The sequence below is a fragment of the Scyliorhinus canicula genome, chromosome 5 (assembly GCF_902713615.1).
Source record: "Scyliorhinus canicula chromosome 5, sScyCan1.1, whole genome shotgun sequence".
NCBI lineage: Eukaryota > Metazoa > Chordata > Chondrichthyes > Carcharhiniformes > Scyliorhinidae > Scyliorhinus > Scyliorhinus canicula.
Window position 1 is genome coordinate 187339319 of NC_052150.1, and position 14860 is coordinate 187354178.

The following is a 14860-nucleotide window of genomic DNA, read 5'->3' on the forward strand; positions in this document are numbered from 1 at the left end:
CCCTGTGACTTCTGCACCTTTCCAAAATCTGTTTCCCAATCTGTTCCTCCACATCTCTGCTGCTATTGGGGGGCCTATAGAAAACTCCCAACAAGGTGACTGCTCCTTTCCTATTTCTGACTTCAACCCATATTACCTCAGTAGGCAGATCCCCCTCGAACTGCCTTTCTGCAGATGTTATACTATCTCTAATTAACAATGCTACCCCCCACCTCTTTTACCATCCTCCCTAATCTTGTTGAAACATCTATAACCAGGGACCTCCAACAACCATTTCTGCCCCTCTTCTATCCAAGTTTCCGTGATGGCCACCACATCGTAGTCCCAAGTACCGATCCATGCCTTTAGTTCACCCACCTTATTCCTGATGCTTCTTGCATTAAAGTATACACACTTCAACCCACCTCCTTGCCTGCAAGTACTCTCCTTTGTCAGTGTTACCTTCCCCACTGCATCACTACATGCTTTGGCGTCCTGAATATCGGCTTCCTTAGTTGCTGGACTACAGATCCGGTTCCCATTCCCCTGCCAAATTAGTTTAAACCCTCCCAAAAAGTACTAGAAAACCTCCCCCCCAGGCTATTGGTGCCCCTCTGGTTCAGATGCAACCCGTCCTGCTTGTACAGGTCCCACCTTCCCCAGAATGCGCTCCAATTATCCAAATACCTGAAGCCCTCCCTCCTACACCATTCCTGCAGCCACGTGCTCAACTGCACTCTCTCCCTATTCCTAGCCTCGCTATCACGTGGCACCGGCAACAAACCAGAGATGACAACTCTGTCTGTCCTGGCCTTTAACTTCCAGCCTAACTCCCTAAACTTGTTCATTACCTCCACACCCTTTTTCCTACCTACGTCGTTGGTACCAATGTGCACCATGACTTCTGGCTGCTCACCCTCCCCCTTCAGGATCCTGAAGACACGATCCGAGACATCCCTGGCCCTGGCATCCGGGAGGCAACATACCTTTCGGGGGTCTCGCTCGCGACCACAGAATCTCCTATCTATTCCCCTAACCATTGAATCTCCTATTACTATTGCTTTTCTATGCTCCCCCCTTCCCTTCTGAGCCCCAGAGCCAGACTCAGTGCCAGAGACCTGGCCGCTGGGGCCTTCCCCCGGTAGGTCATCCCCCCCAACAGAATCCAAAACGGTATACTTGTTTTGAAGGGGAATGGCCATGAGGGATCCCTGCACTGTCTGCCTGTTAGTTTTCTTTCCCCTGACTGTAACCCAGCTACTCTTGTCCAGTACCTTTGGTGTGACTACCTACCTGTAACTCTTCTCGATAACCCCCTCTGCCTCCCGGATGATCCGAAGTTCATCCAGCTCCAGCTCCAGTTCCTTAACACGGTCTCTGAGGAGCTGGAGTTGGGTGCACTTCCCGCAGGTATAGTCAGCGGGGACACCAGTGGTATCCCTCACCACCCACATCCTACAGGAGGAGCATGCAACTGCCCTAGCCTCCATCCCCTCTTACTTTACAGAATTAGCTGCCCCGTGGACCAGTGGACCTCCGACTCTGCTTCCAGTCAGCTGTACTCTAAACTTCTGGCTCCCTTCACGCTCTTTGATAAATATAGGAAATGAAATGTAAGGAGCACCTTACTCCCTCCTCACCTAACTCCCTCAGTCACCAAACTCTCACTGTAGCACTCAAATGCCACAAGCTCAGCACTCCAGTGCAAACAAAGTCTGCACTGTAACTAGCTCCTATTTATGCTGTGACTCTCGCCTCGGAAAACTGGCCTAATGCAATTAACTAATTAACAAGCTCCATTGAATACAGGTTGTGGGGGCAAAACCCAAGCAAACATGGGGAGAATGTGCAAACTCCACATGGACAGTGACCCAGAGCCGGGATCGAACCTGTGACCTTGGCGCTGTGAGGCTGCAGTGCTAACCACTTGCGCCACTGTGCTGCCCGGTGGACCTACTCAGTTAATGATACAGTGTTGGGTGAGTTACAGAACAAAGAGATCTCTGAGTACAGGTTCATAGCTCCTTGAAAGTGGAGTCACAAGTGGACAGGGTGGTGAAGATGGCATTCGACATGCTTGGTTTCATTGGTCAGAACATTGAATACAGGAGTTGGGACGTCTTGTTGAAGTTGTACAAGACATTAGTAAGGCTACACTTGGAATACGGTATACAGTTCTGGTCACCCTATTATAGAAAGGATACTATTAAACTAGAAAGAATACAGAAAAGATTTACTAGGATGTTACTGGGACTTGATGGTTTCAGTTATACGGAGAGACTAGATAGACTGGGACATTTTCCCTGGACCGTAGGAGGCTTAGGGGTGAAGTTATAGAGGTTTATAAAATAATGAGGGGCATATACAAGGTAGATAGTAAACATCTTTTCCCAAAGGGGCTGGTTTAGCACACTGGGCTAAATCGCTGGCTTTTAAAGCAGACCAAGGCAGGCTAGCAGCACGGTTCAATTCCCGTACCAGCCTCCCCGAACAGGCGCCGGAATGTGGCGACTAGGGGCTTTTCACAGTAACTTCATTAAAGCCTACTCGTGACAATAAGTGATTTTCATTTTCATTTCAAAGGTAGGGGAGTCTAAAACTAGAGGGCAGAGGTTTAAGGTGATATGGGAGAAATAGAAAAGGGTCCAGAGGGGCAATTCTTTCACACAGAGGGTGGTGAGTATCTGGAACGAGCTGCCAGAGGCAGTAGTAGAGGCGGGTAGAATGTTGTCTTTTAAAAATCATTTAGACAGTTCTATGGGTAAGATGGGTATAGGCCAAATGCGGGCAATTGGGACTAGCTTAGTGGCATAAATAGGCGGCATGGACAAGTTGGGTTGAAGGGCCTGCTTCCATGCTGTAAACATCTATGAGTCTACACCCCAAACTGTACTCCAACATCACTATTGCTTCAGCTGCAGAGTAAACACCAGCTCCCAAAAGGCAGTCTCCCATTACCCTTGTCGTATTTCTCTTCTCAAAGCTGAAAAATTCCCGTCACTACACTCGCACACAAATCTTTTTATTAAACTTAAAAATTGTACACTGTTCCCAACAAGAGGTAGTTAGAGATATTGAAGTATTGGTGAAAGGTTGGTGGAATGTGTCTCTGAATGAGAGATGATCCAACCAACATGCTCTTCATTGCACAATCAAATACATGGAAACTGTGGGAACGCGTGAGTGTAGATGTTTTAGAGATGGAAGGGAATGAACATCTTGTTTTGGCTAACAGCTGTAGCAAGTAGATAAATGATGAGTCTATGCTCAATAGCACAAGTGTCAAAACTATCAAGGTTTTGAGAAGTTGGTTTGTAATTTATGGGCTGGGGCTGCCAGGTGTGTTGGAGTCAGATAATGATCCACAATTTAGCTGAGAAGAGCTTGAAATATTTCCGAGTATTGAATGGTTATGCAGAATGAAGTGCACAGATTGTGAAGATGTCTTTGCAGAAGCAGTTGCTAGGTGACAAGCTAGGGTGTAATTTCCACACGTCTCTTTGACACAGTCTAGGCAATTTTATGTTTTTTTAATGGACTAATGCCACAGTCCACATTTTGCTCACCTTGCAAGTTGGTGTTTAAACATGCTCCGAAAACAAGTTTTAGTTTGCATAAACCTGATGTCAATGGCAGAATAAAAGAGGAAGACAAAGTGGATGAGTCATGAAACGCCAGTGTTACGATCAAATGTGGAAGGGTAAATGGCTCCCTTCTTTTGCCATTCATTTGGCTGCAACAGGGTTTTATTGTGAAAAGGATATACTTGGCAATTCAGTGAATATGCTCTTTATGCGCTGTGATCCTAAAAGAACCAGAGAGATCTTCTTGAGTTTAAGAATGAAGTTGTCTTTATTATATTTAACTGGTCTAAGTTAAAAATTAAAAAATACACTCCAACCTCGAATGCACGCATGCACACACCCTTGAAGTTCACACACAAAAATAGAAGGGGTATGTGGCCCATAGTTTGGTGACTTCAGGATGAACTCAGTGGTCATGTGTACAGTAGCACAGTGGTTAGCACTGTTGCTTAACAGTACCAGGGTCCCAGGTTCGATTCCTGCTTGGGTCAGTCTGTGCGGAGTCTGCATGTTCTCCCTGGGTCTGTGTGGGTTTCCTCCTACAATTCTTGAAAGACATGATAGTTAGGGGAATTGGACGTTCTGAATTCTCTCTCTGTGTACCCGAACAGGTGCTGGAGTGTGGCGGCTAGGGGATTTTCACAGTAACTTCACTGCAGTGTTAATGTAAACCTACTTGTGACAATAAAGATGATTATTATTGCCCTTGTGGGTACAATTTAAAGATGTAGCTATTGATTTGGCTGTCCTTCTGGAGACAATCACTGTCTGCAGCACAGGCATCCCAGGATGATCATGGTTGTCAAACAGGGTTCAAAGGTTTGCAAGATAGGCTGGAGAGAGAGAGAGAGAGAGAGAGAGTGGGGGGAGGAAGGAGGGACCCCATTCAGGTCTTCTCTTCGCAGCATTTTAGCTATTTTTTTCTTTTACTGCAGCGAAAACAGAAACTTATACAAAGGGTGGGCCTTTCACTTGACTAGCAGTGATTCAAACATGGTCAATTCAGGTGACAGAGAGTGTAGATTTACAAAGGGAAATTTCCTTGTCCATAATTCACTGAAGGTTAACATGCAGATGCAGTAAGCTATCATGAAGTCTAATGGAATGTTAGCCTCTTTAAGTACAGGACTAGTGAGGTCTTGCTTCAGTTCCATTGGAGCTTGGTTGGACTGCACCTAGAGTAGTGTGTGCAGTTTGGTCCTCTTACCTCAGAAAGGATATTATTGCCATCGAGGGAGTGCAAAGAAAGTTCACCAGATTTGTTTCCCTTTGTTGGAGAACCACGAGGCACAATTTCAAAAAAGGGGGATACCACTTTAGGATCGCGATAAGGAGAAATCTCTTTAGAGAGAGGGTTGTGAATCTTTGGCGTTCTCTACTCCAGAGGGCTGTGGAAGCTCAGTCATTCAGTATGTTTAATGTAGATTGATAGATTTCTGATGAACAATAATGCAAAGAGTTATGGGGAAAGTGTGTGTAAAAGACATGGAAGTGTCACATCAGCCATGATTGTATTGAGTGGTGGAACAGGTTGCATGGGCTGAATGGCATACTCCTGTCCCTATATTTTGAAATCATCAATGTCACAATCCCAACCATTAAGTGGAGCTGGTGATCAAAGTCAAAGTTCAGGTTTGACACAGTCAGAGATGTTGAGACAGCAGAGTCAAGCTAATGGAAAAGGAAGGAAAACCCCGGACAGAAAGAGAAAGAAGCCAGATAGGTTAATTAAAAAATATGTAGGAAAAAAGAAATAAAAGTTGTCCTTTCCATTACTTCTGGTCAAATGATGATATTTTCCTTAGACACAGACTGGTGTTATGGAAAAACTTTTTTTAAAATATCTAAATTACTCTGGTAGCATCAGTCATATTTGTTTTGGTTGCAATTACAGTAAAAAAAAACAAGAAACACAACCTGTTTAATTTGATTCAGTTACACTGGGAAATCAGGTACATGCATCATTTTACATTGCAATGTATTAGTTGTTATTTTTAGTGGGGAATGTAGTATGTCACAAGAGTTGAGATTTTTGTTATTCAGACCTCTCCGTTGGTTTGATTTGATTTATTGTCACATGTACCAAAGTACAGTGAAAGTGTTTTCCTGCAGCCAAGGGAACGTACACAGTACGTATATAGTAAACAAAAAAAGAATAATCGACAGAGTACATTGACAAATGGTACATTGACAAATAGTGATTGGTTACAGTGCGGAACAAGGGGCCAAACTAGGCAAATACATGAGCAAGAGCAGCATAGGGCATCGTGAATAGTGTTCTTACAGGGAACAGATCAGTCCGAGGGAGAGTCGTTGAGGAGTCTAGTAGCTGTGGGGAAGAAGCTGTGCCTATGTTTGGATGTGCGGGTCTTCAGACTTCTGTATCTTCTACCTGATGGCAGGATCTTTAAGAGGGCAGAGCCTGGATGGGAGGGGTCTCTGATAATGCTGTCTGCCTTCCTGAGGCAGGTGTAGACAAGAATCAACGTGAGGGTGGCAAGCTTGTGTGATGCGTTGGGTTGAGTTCACCACACTGCAGTTTCTTGCGATCTTGGGCCGAACAGTTGCCATACCAGGCTGTGATGAAGCCAGATAGGCTGCTCTCTATGGCACATCTGTAGAGGTTTGTGAGAGTCGATGCTTCCGTAAGAGAAGTGCAAATAAAGTTAGTTCAATAATGGTAAATGGTAATGGTAAATAAAGTTAGTTCGATTATGGCTACCTGAATTGAGCATGTGCTAGTCATTCTCAGTGCAATGCACAACACACAGCATAATTATTGCCCAAATTAGCTAGTGAGTTGTAGCGAGGAAACTATGTCCTATGAATTGTGAGCCATCACAAACTGCTTTGTGAAACTGGCAATTCTAATATTAATTGGCCACAGGAACTTTAATTAACAGCATAAACACTCTTTTAACAATGTGATAATTATTAACAACTGCCAGTCAATCTCCCTTGCCCAGAAGGTGAACAATTTAAAATGTGAAGTCTCATTCCTTAATTAGTGAATTATTTTAGTTTTTAAAAATGTAATTTTTTCAGCTTTTCTTCGCCCTATTTCTGTTCCTGTACTAGAATTGACACTGAATTCACTTACTCTAATTCACACTTCTCCTCAATTCTTCCTGTTCATTTCTTAATCCTTCAAATCCTTGTTAAGGAAATAGACACTTTTTTCCTGTTGTTCACCAAGATGTCCTGTTGCCCTTGATCTGCTGTTAGCAGATCACACTTCCAGCTATTTGATGGGGGAAAACAAACAGAATTTAAACATGAAATACAAGCATAATAGAGTTACCACGGTAGCACAGTGGTTAGCTCAGTTGCTTCACAGCACTTGGGGCCCCAGGTTTGATTCCCGGCTTGGGTCTTTGTCTGTGCGGAGTCTGCACATTCTCCACGTTTCCTCCCACAAGTCCCGAAAGACATGCTGTTCGGTAATTTGGACATTCTGAATTCTCCCTCCGTGTACCCGAACAGGCACCGGAATGTGGCGACTAGGGGCTTTGCAGTGTTAACGTAAGCCTACTTGTGATAAGAAAGATTATTATTACCATATTCCAGCAAAATCAAAGCCAATTCTAGACGTGGTCTTCGTTTTAACTATATAACCCTAGCTATATATTTTCCAACTTTATTTGCTTTCAGTTCAGTCTCTTGCTACTGATTATGAACCCTTAAAAACGTTAACAGTGTTCTCTTGCCCACTGAACGGACTTCAAGTCAGAACCCAGGCCAGTATAGACATTAGCCCGACCCATGAGCATCAGATAACACTATCCTTATCTGCATTAAATGTCATCTGCTAGATGCAGTCCAATTTCTCCATTGCATCTAGATCACATTCTAATTTTTTCTTCTCATCTATGGTTCTGACACTTGCAGATCTTCATGTCATTCACAAACGTGCAGATAGAGTCCCCAACAATTTCATCCAGATCATTAATACTGTACGACACTGAGGCCAGCAGGTCTCAACTAATAACCGATCTGCACACAGAACAACTGACGTTAATGACAATCTTTTGTCTGTAGAACACAAACATTTGTTTCCCCAACACAAGATCCACTCTCCAATTTCACTTTTAGGGGCGGCATATGGTGCAGTGTTTAGCACTGGGATGGCGGCGCTGAGGACCTGGGTTCGAATCCCGTCCCTGGGTCACTGTCCGTGTGGAGTTTGCACATTCTCCCTGTGTCTGCGTGCGTTTCACCCCCACAACCCAAAGCTGTGCAGATTAGGTGGACTGGCAATGCTAAATTGCCCCTTTAATTGGAAAAAATAAATAATTGGGTACTCTAAATTTAAAAAAAGAAATTTCACTTTTAGTTACCTACTTTGTAGCGCCTCGTCTAAAAGCTTTCTAAAAATCCAAAAATATAATTTCAACCTACAATGAAGGGTTCCCTCCATCTATCAATTTATTAAGCTCCTCAAAAAATTCATCCAGGTTGGTAAGTCTTCTTTTCCAGAAGCTGTGCTTAGAGTCTCTATTAACCACATGTTTAAATGTAGTCATACAGAATATCCCTCATAATTCCTTTTAAGAACCTTCCTAAAACTGATGTCAAGCTGATGGGCCTATATCTAGCCAGTAGATCTCTGCCAATGCCGCTTGTGCCAGCTGAAAGCATAAATGCAGCATAGAACAGCTAAATTACAGAATCCTATATCATAAAAGGCCATTCAGCCCATTATGTTTGTGCTAGCTCTTTGAAGGAACAATGTTAACTGTCCTTGACCTTTCATCATTTGCCTACAAATGTCTCCTTTTTAAATGTACATCCAATTCCCTTTTGAAATTTATTATTGAACATGAATCCACCATCTTTTCAGGCAGCGCTTTCCAGATAATAACAAATTGGTGCTTTCTGGATTTAAATTTCCCTACCACTGCGGGGCATGCCCACAGCTGTCTGGGCCACTGGCACTGGAATTCCCTCCCTAAACCCCTCCACGGGCGCGATTCTCCGCTGCCCACGACGGGTCGGAGAATAGCGGGAGGGCGTCCCCGACATTTTTCACGCCCTCCCGCTATTCTCCCCCCCCCCCCCACGACACGAATCGCTGCTCGCCGTTTTTTACGGCGAACAGCGGTTCTCCCCAGGTCGATGGGTCGAATGCCCAGGCCTTTACGGCCGTTTTTACGGCAGCAAACACACCTGCTTGCTGCCGTCGTAAAAACGGCCGCAACATGCCCGTTCTGGGCATCCAGGGCCCCAATTGGCACAGCCGTGGTACCGGACATAACGGACGCACTCTTTCTCCCTCCGCTGCCCCGCAGGATCAGTCCGCGGGGCGGTCGAGGGAGATGACGGCCCCGCGCATGCACGGGTTGGAGCCGTCCAACCCGCGCATGCGCGGCTGATGTCATCGTGTGCGTCTGCCGGCGTGACGCGCGGCGCTAAGTCCGCGATGCCGTGCTTCACGGCGCCCCGCTCCTTGCCCCGCCCGGGGGGGAGATTCGGGTCCCGGGAAAGGGCGCGGAGGCTGCCGTGAAACACGGCCAGTTTCACGGCAGCTTTTACGATTCGCCGCATTTGCGGAGAATCACGCCCCACCTCTTTCACCTTTTAAGTCGCTCTTTAAAACCAACCGATTTGACCAAACTAGAGTCATCTGTCCCAATATCTCCTCAAATGGCTCGGCGTCAAAGTTTGTTTGACAACACCTCTGTGAAGTGCGAGACGTTTTGCGATGTTAAAGACACCGCACAAGTGCTAGTTGATGCTGTTCTTGCTTTTATCCCCCCATACAGCCTTCAAACAGCTGTAGTTAAAATTGAAGCTGATTTCCCGCACCAAAGTTTGAAATGAAGTCTGTGGGACAGGCAGGGTGATTGATCTGGAATTCAGACATGATCTGGGGACTTTATTGCTGTTGCTAATTAATTTGCGCTTTGTCAAATCGTTAATGGATCCTCAAAAAAATGAAGATTTTGGAGCACCTGATCATTAACATTATAATTAATAGTTGGCAACATTACCTCTTTAATCATAGATGATTGACAGCTTTGTCCTCCGTTGAGCTCTCTCTTGTAATTAGTTCGGACTTGAGATTCAAACTCAGCGAATGAACCAAAGCCGAACAACATCACATTAAAGATTGTTTATCCAGTGCTGGAAGGAAGATTATTTTTAACCACTCACAAGCTGATTCTAGTTTTTAAACAATTTGAATACCTTGTCACATCCCATTGATTCGGTGCCTTATTTAAATAATAAATAAATCTGACGAAGCAGAGTTTAGGCATGGAGACATTGACATGTGGGGCAGGAATCTCCTAGCCCCACGCCGGGCTGGAGAATCCCCGCAACTGCGCCATGCCGCCCCGACACGCGATTCTCCGCGGAGTGGGGTATCGGCGCCAGGCACGTTCGGTGTGGCGCCGGTCGTGGGCTGCTCTACGCGGCTGGGCCGCTGATTCTCCGGCCCGGATGGGCCGAGTGGCCACTCTAAAAAGGCAGAGTCCCGCCAGCGCCATCCACGCCTGGTCGCAGCCGGCGGGAACTCTGCGCGCAGGGTTGGGGGGCTGCCTGTGGGGGGTGCCTCCGATAGGGCCTGGCCTGCAATCGGGGCCCACCAATCGGCAGGCCGGCCTCTCGCTCCCCAGGTCTATTTTCTTACGCGCCGGCCCCTGAACTCCCACGCCATGTTGCATCGGGGCCGGCGCTTTGAGTGAGGCCACCGCGCATGCGTGAGCTGGCACTGGCACCACTGCACATGTCCTCGTTGACGCCGGCCACTACGCATGCGCGGATCCCGCGGCGCACTGTTCGCGCTGGGATGGGAGGCTGGAACGGCATGAACCGCTCCAGAGCCGTGCTGGCTCCCTGTAGGGGCCAGAATCTGTACTCCCAGCGGCCCGTTCGCGCCGTCGCTCTGCCGCCGAATGGGAGAATCCCACCAATGGTGTTTTCCATATTTGGAAACATCATGAGATTGCCAGGAGCATTCTATATTACCTTCAAGAAGCACGTTATTGAACCTGGACAAGGCAGCCAATTAGTGGTTGGGAGAAGAAACCATATTTTTGTTACATGATGACTTGGCCTGCTTGCAGAAATCACCTTTCTGTTGTAAATAAAGAAGCTTGGATGGTAATAGTCACCATATAGGAAGTCATGTAGGACATCATGGTGGCCAACCCAAGTTCCTTTAGTCTATAGTATTATATTCTAGGCTACAAAGACACTACACCAGATGCCTTAGATCATTACATCTATGCTTTATTTTCCCACTGAAAATCTTCGAAGTACAACTACACATACATGCGAGGCAGTAAAGAATCAGTAGAGTTCTATTGCTTTACCATCCCATGGATTCCAGTTATCCAATCTAAAATTCCTATATGTACTTTTTCTTGAGGGGAAAAAAAACACATTAGGTAGTCAGTACAAATTAGTCTTCCTGAAATCAAAGTTGATTTTTTTTTCCGAACACTTAAGGATTTCAGAAATTATTTTGAACTCGTACTGCAATTTAAAACCCTAAGTATTGCAACACAATCTGTCAATGTGGACAAAATTTTTATTTAAAAAAAAAAAATATTTATTCTTCTCCTCTCACATTTTCTCCCAAATTTACACCCAACAATAAACAATAATCAGTAACGAATGTAATGTCAATCCCCATATCTATAACCCCCATGATCCCATCCTCCCAAACATTAGCCCACATGCTAACGTAAACAAATGACAAAAAGGAATCAGGAATCACCCATAGTCACTATTAACACATACAGTCGTTCCCCCCCCCCCCCCCCCCCCAATGTTCGGTGTGATCCAATTCTTGAAAGTGCGTAATGAATAATGCCCATGAATTGTAGAACCCCTCCATCCTTCCCCTCAGTTCAAATTTGACCTTTTCAAGCATCAAGAATTCCAGCAGGTCCCCCGCCATGCCAGGGCACAGGGTGGAGAGGTTGATCTCCATGCTAACTGATGTGTTGGGTAAGCTGGGTCTATGAGGACTGCATTTACTGCAGTGGAGAGAGAGACAGGCTTCCAACACTTGAAGAAATGCAACTCAATTTTATTGAACACTTAACTATAATACTTTAACTGTGGATTGACACTATGCTGACTTGACCGGAGACCTGAGGCTAACCTGACCAGACTATCTTACTACCACATGGTGTATGTTCTAGTTGCTGCTCACAAGCTCTGACTGTCTCAGAGGCTGGATCCCGAGAGAGCGGGAAAACTGGTGCCCTCTGGCTTTATAGTGGTCGTGTCCTGTCTGGTGATTGGCTGCTGTGTTCTGTGTGTTCACTGGTTATCCTGTGTGTCAATCACTGCCTGCCTGCACACCATCATGTACCTGGATGTATATTATGACATCTCCCCCCCTTTTTTTAAAAAGAAAATGTGTTCAGGTCAATAAATAGAGTTTGTGTACAGGAGCCTGACTATATACAGAATATGCTAACGTATTTACATGGGAAGGTGTCTAGTGTAGATAGAGGGCAGATAACACATGAGAAAAAAACAATATGTACAGATGTGTAAATGATGAGATAACAAGGTAAATGCAACATTCAGTCTATAAATTCAGTCTCTGTGGCGGGTGACGAATTCTGGTTGACCGCCTCAAGGATGGGTCAGGGGCCGCCTGCACTTGAATGGGCGGAACTGCCGCCAATGTAGAGGTCGGTAGAATGACTGGCAGATCGGTGGCCTCGTGGAAGGGCGTGTCCTGAGGAACCAGTGTGCGAGGCAGGACATCACGGTTAGGTGGCGGGCACGGAAGTCGACGCAATGCCTGCCTATTACGCCGAAGAAAGGAGCCATCAGGCATGCGAACGAGGAACGATCTCGGGGCCACTTGCTTGACCACCACAGCTGTGGCAGACCAGCCACCGTCAGGTAGCTGAACACAAACTCGGTCAGCAGGCACCAGGTCAGGGAGATCTGTGGCATGGGCGTCGTACGCCGACTTGCATTGGGCCCGAGACTGCTGCATCCTCTGTAGGACTGGGAAGTTGTCAAGGTCCGGAATGGGGATAGCTGGCACCGTCGTTCGCAGTGTGCGGTTCATTAGGAGCTGCGCTGGGGGCAGCCCAGTGGACAAAGGAGTCGCCCTGTAGGCCAACAGCGCCAGGTTGAAATCAGAACCCAAGTCAGCAGCTTTACACAACAATCTTTTAACAATGTGGACCCCTTTTTCAGCCTTGCCATTCGACTGGGGGTAGTGGGGGCTGGATGTAACGTGCTGAAAATTGTACAGCCGGGCAAAATCTGTCCACTCCTGGCTGAAGAAGCAGGGGCCGTTGTCACTCATCACCGTGAGTGGGATGCCATGCCGGGCACAAGTCTCCTTGCATGTCTTGATTACCGTTGCTGACGTGAGGTCAGACAGTTTGACCACCTCGGGGTAGTTGGAAAGGTAGTCCACTAGGACGACATAGTCTCGGCCCTTGGCATGGAACAGGTCAACACCAACTTTGGACCATGGGGAGGTCACCATTTCATGCGGCTGTAGAGCCTCTTTAGACTGAGCCGGCTGGAACCTTTGACGCGTTGGGCAATTGAGGACCGTGTTGGCGATGTCCTGACTGATGCCTGGCCAATATACTGACTCTTGTCAAGGTAAGACATTGTCGGGGTGGCACGGTGGCGCAGTGGTTAGCACTGCTGCCTACAGCGCTGAGGACCCAGGTTCGTGTCTGTATGGGTCTCACCCCCACAACCCAAAGATGTGCAGGTGAGGTGGATTGGCCACACTAATTGTGCACACCATTGGCAACACGGTAGCATTGTGGATAGCACAATTGCTTCACAGCTCCAGGGTCCCAATTTCGATTCTGGCTTGGGCCACTGTCTGTGTGGAGACTGCACATCCTCCCCGTGTCTGTGTGGGTTTCCTCCGGTTTCCTCCCACAGTCCAAAGATGTGCAGGTTAGGTGGATTGGCCATGATAAATTGCCCTTAGTGTTGGGTGGGGTTACTGGGTTATGGGGATAGGGTGGAGGTGTTGACCTTGGGTGGGGTGCTCTTTCTAGGAGCCGGTGTAGACTCGATGGGCCGAATGGCCTCCTTCTGCACTGTAAATTCTACGATAATCTATGATAAATTGCCTATTAATTGGAAAAAAATATTGGGTGCTCGAAATTTATTTTTAAAAAGGTAAAACATCTTCAAGCAGAAGCATCAACCCACACCTCGGACTGTTTAGTTTTGTGTTTCTATGTCTTTAAAAGATAAAGCAGAATGTCACCCTTCTTCACTCTCACTGGGTTAATATACTGGAACTCCCTTCCTAACAGCACGGTGGGTGTGCCTACACCCCATGGACTGCAGTGGTTCAAGAAGGCAACACACCACCATCTGCTCACGGACAATTCAGGATGAGCAAGGATTGTGGTGTTGACAGCAATACTCATGTCAAGAACCAATTTTTAAAAATCTGAGAATAGGGGGTGTGACAAAATAGAAAAAGGACACAAAATATAAGCACATTTGCTGAATAAAATCAAATGACCTCACCTCACTACACATCATTGTTGTTCAGGCTATCTAGAATTGTGAAGTCAATATTAGAAATATTTAATAAGGACACATGGAAATTATGTGATGTTCCATGGGAATTCTGGGTATTAATGTTCTAGTGTATAGGGTGACTGTAATTTTTTTGTTGTACAAAGCTTCATTGACATAATTTTGATTTGAAATTGAAACATTTTGTCAGGAATTCCAAAATAAACACACAAAATTACCTTTACATCTGAATAAAATGCGAAAGCACAAACAGCACCAAACTTTATATTATCTTAGGAAGCAATACAAGTGTAATATTCTAATTAGATGAAGCTGGGTACATTTGCATGAATAACAGCATTATGATACATTTCTTTTCACTTTGGATACACAACAAGCTTTATGAACTATCTAGATGTTCATGATTTTAAAATTAAGTTTTAAAAATATTCTTCAGTCAATTTCTTCAAAATGAATCAGCTTAAGTTTCTCTCTCTCTCTAAAGTTTGTAGATGAAAAAGAGTGCAAATCCTTTATTCATGTTTCAGGTGGCAACCACAGTTTAAGATGATCCACAGACAAATTTTTACTTTCCGCATTCCTTGAGGGAATGTTTTGTTCCTTGAGGGAATGACTGGCTACGTGCAGAGATTGGCAATTGGCTGAAATATGTTTTAACTCACTGTACATATCCACTGCTGAAATTGTCTATTCGTCAACCCCCTTCTTCCTTCAGCACAATACCCCGTGCATCCCAGAGTTATAATTGCCGTTAAGGAGCACATTACCAGATTGCTGACCCAGAGCTGTCATTA

The 14860-nt window shown here is 45.7% G+C and overlaps 1 protein-coding gene across 3 annotated transcripts in view; it reads right to left on the bottom strand.

The window, feature by feature from the left end:
- The window catches only part of znf438 (zinc finger protein 438), a 341546-nt gene that overhangs the window by 48621 nt on the left and 278065 nt on the right, over window positions 1-14860 (bottom strand). Inside the window, exons 9-10 of one of the 3 annotated variants that reach the window (XR_005460779.1) lie at window positions 6664-6804; window positions 6187-6203 (exon numbers count right to left, since the gene is read on the bottom strand). The exons of 1 other annotated variant lie outside the window; for it this stretch is intronic. The gene's annotated coding sequence lies outside the window, so the exon portion shown is untranslated. Of the gene's footprint in view, window positions 1-6186; window positions 6204-6645; window positions 6805-14860 lie in introns of those variants that run through there. One more of the 3 variants, XM_038798252.1, reaches the window with a different exon arrangement.